The sequence below is a fragment of the Musca vetustissima genome, unplaced genomic scaffold (assembly GCF_032173495.1).
Source record: "Musca vetustissima isolate MV318-11 ecotype Yass unplaced genomic scaffold, APGP_CSIRO_Mvet_v1 utg38550, whole genome shotgun sequence".
Classification (NCBI taxonomy): Eukaryota; Metazoa; Arthropoda; class Insecta; order Diptera; family Muscidae; genus Musca; species Musca vetustissima.
The window spans coordinates 35,683-42,336 of NW_026882651.1; the positions used below are offsets into that span (position 1 = coordinate 35,683).

General features: G+C 32.0%; 1 pseudogene; it reads right to left on the minus strand.

Annotated features, from left to right (window-relative positions):
- Window positions 1-788: 788 nt before the first annotated feature.
- LOC133329259 (probable cytochrome P450 313a4) lies at window positions 789-3,035 on the minus strand (annotated as a pseudogene).
- Window positions 3,036-6,654: the final 3,619 nt, after the last annotated feature.

The following is a 6,654-nucleotide window of genomic DNA, read 5'->3' on the forward strand; positions in this document are numbered from 1 at the left end:
ATACGCATGTTAAACTCATATATCATTATTAAGAATATATGGAATGACAATACTACTCGTAAAAAAGGTCACACAAATATTCAACTTCATTACTCTTAATATATTGCTTATATATATTTTATGTATATTAAAAAATAATCTGTATTTCAAATCAAGTCTTATATTTGTAGAAAAAATGTGTTTGTTATATGATCAGCTTGTTTGTCCGTAACATGTTGCATACGTCCTGAAACATCTTTAATTCTCGATATAAAGTAATGAGTTCTTAACATCGCATATTTGTGATATTCCTTTATTCGTGGGCGGTGAAGGCTTCAATAGCATCTTTCAAACTTTAAAAAGCATTCTTTCATAAATCTATCACACAAATGTCTCGGTCCCTTTGATGTTCAAATCATAATTGTGACCTCAGAAATACATAAAAAAGTGTTTGGACCATTTTGTCGCTTAACTAGTAACGGTTCATTGTCAAATCCAATAGGGATACTTTTTGGTTTTGATAATGAACCTACATGCCTGTAGTGTGTCTTCAATGGACGGGCACACATGTCTAGATCGACTCATCTAGTCGAGATATGGCGATTGGTATAGTTGAGTCTAGCGGCGTTCAAACTCTTGGGCAACACAATGGGTTAATAACCTTACGACATAATTAAGACGTGTATAAAACCTTTTGCACATGTTCAAATAAATATTTTGTATACCACTTTATTTACAATAGATAACAGTAGATTCAAAAATTCAGAACTGCACACCCTCGTAGAACGATATTTAGTAATTTTCGATATTTATCTTTTTTCTATCCGTAAAACGGGAACATGCTTTAGATGCAGCACAATTGCATAATTAAACTCTAAATCAGCATATTGGAAATCGGTGGTAAACTTGAAATTCCGCAATAACTTGGCCAAGGTAACTTTCGTAGACATAAGACCATATTTCCCTCCTGCGTTAAAAATAAAATGTAATGCTTATAAATATAAAAGTTAGTTACCGACATTCTTGTGATCTTACCTATACAGGTCCGAATTCCCTTTGTAAAGGGAATAAATGCATACGGATGTTTGCCTTCCATGTTACAAGGCAAAAAATGATCAGGATAAAACTACGTCAGCTTTGGGTCCCCACAAATCCTTACGTCGATGCATGGTATAAATGTTAATAAAAAATTGTACTCCAGCCGGTACAACTATTCCGTTTGATAGCTCGATATCTTGTGAATTCTGACGTCCTACAAAAGGTACTGGAGTCAGTAAACGCATAGATTCATTGATAACCATATCCATATAGGTCATATCTTGAATATTTGCATATGTTACATCAAAATCTCCTATATCTGGAAATATGGTCAATAGTTCCTCGTAGACTTTTTGTTGATATTCGGGGAACATTGCCAGCAAAATAAGAACATATCCAATTGCATTAGCCGTCGTCTCGAAAGCCTTCACACAAAATATAACATTAATAATTGAATGGAATTGACTTATGCATGATAGAGTATAAATTACCCCAAAAACAATTGTCTTTGATTCGTCTTCCACATCCTGTTCCGTAAAGATATTCCTTCTCAAAAGTTCAATGGCTTGATCAATAAAAATATTACAATTCTTAGATTCGTTTTGTATCAAATGAGATCGGCCGTTTTCATTTAATTTGTTGTTTATGAGCTGTAAAATCAATTAGTTGGCATCTTCTTGAAATAATTTCGGGCGAAAAAACATATATTTGTACTCACCTTTCTAATGAACTTGCGGTTTTCTGTTATGCAGGTGTGGAATGGTTCGTGCACACCCGACAACCGTCGAATCAAATTATTAGCCAACCATGGATTAAACACCATTTGAGCTCCATTATCCATAAGACTAAGAAAAATTGCAGAAATTATGCATTTCTGTAGAAAAAACTAACGAATTTTGTCATACCACTGAAAGCCTTTGATTTTACCACTATTGGATCTATTTCCAAACTCTTGGGCCACATCAACTCCCAATGTTGTTTCTGCAAGTACAATAAACCTTTAATTGAAAACGAATTAAAAGGTGAACTTTAACTCACTTATGGCAATATTCAATGTAAAATCTTTTAACAATGTTATCACATCCGGACATTCATTGATTTCTTTGAATCGGTTTACAAGCTTATTCACCTCCTCATTAAAGATCGGCATAAAACTCTGTAACAGTTTAAACCCAAAGGCAGGATTCAAATGCTTCCTATGGACGCTCCATTTCGGATCTTAATTTGTATTCAGATTAATATATATTTGTTGTAGATTTAATTTTTTTCTTAGTTACCATTGGAAGAAAAAAGACCTTCTCCAACAACTTTGTGAATCGGTTTATAGAAGACACTTTTATTCGTACAACAGGGCGATGTTAATATATCACGTATAATATCCGGTTCGATTACAAGCAATACCGGATAAGTAAGCATCCATAAATACCTAAATGGGCCAAATGACTCACTGTGTGTGTATCACATCCAAGTATTAGTCCTATAATTAGTCCTATAAAATATATAAGTATAAATTCACATAGAAGTATTCATTGCAGATCGACAGGAGCTATAGCAAGTTCCCATACCGCCCCATTTTAGGTTATTGAAGGTTTTAGTTGCAGGTTTCAACCGAAGAACAAAAACAAAACCTCAATATGGCGAATAAAAATTCCACCAGAAATCTTTTATCCTGCGAAAACACGACTTGAGGATATTCTCCTCAGAAGCTATTTATAGCTTCTTTACAAAAAAACTTTCATACCCAAATGTATGTTATAACAAATCGTAATATTTCGATTATATTTAAAGCATCTAGTATCGACTTCCACAAATCATTATTATATAGTAACTCCTCCATATTACACATATAACACAAACTCACACAAACCTTGCTTAACCAATTCCAGAGCCAAGCCCAAAAGGGGATAACCCATCCATCCTGGTACTTTAAACATTAAGACATAAAACTTTCGCCGTGTCCACAACCAGTAAAGCCACGCACTCACTAATATCACAACAAAAATATACCCAAATGACATTTTCCGCCCGATTGAAGCGAACGTCTATGACGGTCAAACCGATTCGCACAATTAAATGATAACAATAGAATAGCTACACTTTTATAACTGCGAAGGGCTAATGGTTCTGATAGTCACGTCAATAGTTAATTGCAAATATCTTAAAATACTCCCTATAACACAAATTTAAATTACAAATATTCATTAATAAATAACCCAGTTTTAAAATAATTCGAACAGAATTTTTGAATTTCTTTGGTCCTTTGATCGGTTACAATAGGTAGGGGAGACTGGGGCACCTTCGGCATCGGGGCACCTTCGGCAATCGCGTTTTCGATATGAAGCTCTCACCGTACATCACTAGTTTCGATACATAGGTATCGAATATCGAAATAAATAACTTACACAAAGTTTGAAATTTCTAGCTAATAAGCTTATTTAGATACATAGGTTTTTGTATTTTTATAGATGTTTCTGTAATATTTCAATTCCATTTCGTAAGTATTTCGGGTATAAAACTTTTTAAATTTTTAAGACAATATTATTAAAAAGTGGTTAACTACGATGTGTATTATTATAGAAATATTTAAAAATATAATATTTTTACAAAACTGATCGAAAAAAATTAAAAAAACTATAATAAGTACATTCGGGGCACATTCGGCATTTTAAATTGGGGCACATTCGGCCATATACAGGTTGTGCAATATTATTTCCTTAAAATGTTTTTGAGTTTGTCTTTAAAACTAATCCTTTAATATGGCTCGAAATTGCATATTTAAGATCAAACGTGCTTATATTGACGAAAATGCGATAGAAAACCCCTATTTCTGATGGTGTGTGCGACCTTGAGATGTAAACGTCCGCCGCTAGAAAATAAAGCCCTATAATTCAAACATTGTGTGGCGTATCAAAACCAAATAGAGCCTTTAGATAATCAGAATTTCAACCAGACTGATAGCGATGACAATTACCCGGCTATGACTATGGTGCCGAATGTGCCCCATCAAATGCCGAAGCTACCCCGGGTTGGGGCACATTCGGCGAATTTGACTTTTTTTACAAAACTGTAAAATTTTTTAACTAATACTATTTTTATATATCTTTTTGGTACTATTTTTCATAATTAAGTGTCAGAGGACAATAATCAGCCATATAGTTTTTATATATGTTGAATATGTACTGAGATATAGAGCTCTAAAAAAAAAGTGCCGAAGGTGCCCCAGTCTCCCCTACTCTTCCGTGGATTTAAAATTCTGCTCCCATCATAAAATCGACTAAATTAAGTCCACGCCATTTTAAACGAAGGCTCACCAGTAAAACCAGTAAGTCGGACCGGCCGACTTTTAACTCTCCTGTATGATACTATAGGTATATTCTAACACACGTCGCATTTTTTAAGGGCCATTAATATGAAATTTGGTGAACTAAATTTTGTAATTTTTTTATCTAAATCTTTACACATAAAGATGACATTCATTTGTGACAATGAGACAAAGTTATGTAAATTAATTTAAAGCATCAATCGGACACCTATTGAATATTTGGAGCTCAATTAACACGAAGTCTGTCGGAAATATATATGGGCTATGTCCGCACTTCTATAAAAGGCAATTACGTCATTCTATGCTCAATTTTGTACGTTCTGCAAAATTTCATGTCAAACTGACAAACTTGAGGAGTTTGGTGCATCATTAACTTAAAATCGAAGGAAACTATATCAATATGTTGTGTACTGAATGCCATGTGCTGTATTAATTTTTTTGTAATTGAACATTGCTGTATTCTCCTATAATATTACGTTGCTATCTTTAAAAGGGCTGATAAATCACATTCGAAGTCGCCTTTTGGATTTGTATTATATTCTCTTCGGCAATTAATATTGAAAAACTTTGTTGCAAAATATTATTTTTTTTTTCATTTACGATAATCTGTTAATTATTGCTATTGATGTTAATTGTTTGATTTAAATTATAGCTATAAAACAACTCGTTCAATGCTCCCAAAATAGTGAATAAAAAAGTAAAATTCTTCCAATGGAATATGGCTGGAAGATTTAGTTATAAAACAACGCTTTATTTTAATATAGATCATCTGTACACGTGTTAAATTCGAATATATGTTTATAAAAAATATAAATAATATTTCTATGAAAAGGCAACACTAATTGTCAAAAATGTATTTAAACTAATGATAATATTCTATATTCATAGAGATTACATATATATATATATATATATAACATTTTCAGATTAAATGAAACCTTTTCCAAATTAAATGAAACCTTTTCCAAATTAAATGAAACCTTTTCCAAATTAAATGAAACCTTTTCCAAATTAAATGAAACCTTTTCCAAATTAAATGAAACCTTTTCCAATTGAAATGAAACCTTTTCCAAATTAAATGAAACCTTTTCCAATTGAAATGAAACCTTTTACAAATAGAATGAAACTTTTTCCAAATTAAATGAAACCTTTATTCTTATCCAAGGAAATATAATATTTCCAATAATTTTAAATCAATATTTGAAAATTAAATCAAAGAATATTAACAAATATAGTTGTATGGCTATGTAATTAACATAAATATACTTTAATTCGTTGTGATTTTATTTTATATCTTTACTAAATAAAACTAAAAAAATAGTAATACAAACTGGGGTATTTCTTGACAAGGTAACTGCTTATCTTAATGAAGAGGTTCCCGACTTGCATGTCCATAACGTAGTTAGAATTATCTTGCCGAGTAAGCTGTTGAATACTTCGCTCGATTACATCAACAATGTTATGTTTCATTGAAACGTCACACAGCTCAGATCTTGTACATAATTTTATTTTTAAAAATGCGGTAAGAATTTAAGGTTACATCTTTTGGATTCGATCAAATTTTTTATGTCATGTCGCTTGTGTATTTGAGCGTTATCCATTATCAAGAACGAATTTTCCAACTCTGGATTGATTTCCTCCAAAAGACTTTCTATAAATAATTTAATTCTGTCTGCATTGACACTGGAATTAGAAATGATTGTGTGATTGGGGTATCCCCAATATTCATTGATCGTTGTTGGGGTATCCATTTTGTAAAGTCTTGAGCATATTTTTGTCTCAAGCCTAATGTTCTGGAGACATTCATTCGTTCTATTTCACTAGAGGCCATCTTCAACGTAATTTTTAATTTCCGTAATCCATTTTTCTATGGAGCTTGTTGAAATATTTATATCATTTTCTCTCAACAGTTTAGTTTTTATGGCTTTGAGGGTAATTCCAGGTTGACTTTCTAGATAGAACTCGATCAGACTTAAAACTTGTGGTGTCAAAAATTTAGTTCTATTTCCTCCACGCGTATTTTCCTTCCAGAATTTATTTTTGTATCTTCTTATTAATGCTTGTGCTGAATTTATTTTTATGCAGGTTAAATTTGCAGTCTCGGAAATTGTTCTACACTCTTCATACAATTTACATAATAAAAATTTCATGTCTTGTATTATTTTGTTATACTGACCCAATTTGTTTCGGGGTCTTGTAGATGTAGCTTCGGTAGGTTCTGGAGCATTTCCATTTGAAGAAAGAAAGAAAGAAAGAAAGAAAGAAAGAAAGAAAGAAAGAAAGAAAGAAAGAAAGAAAGAAAGAAAGAAAGAAAG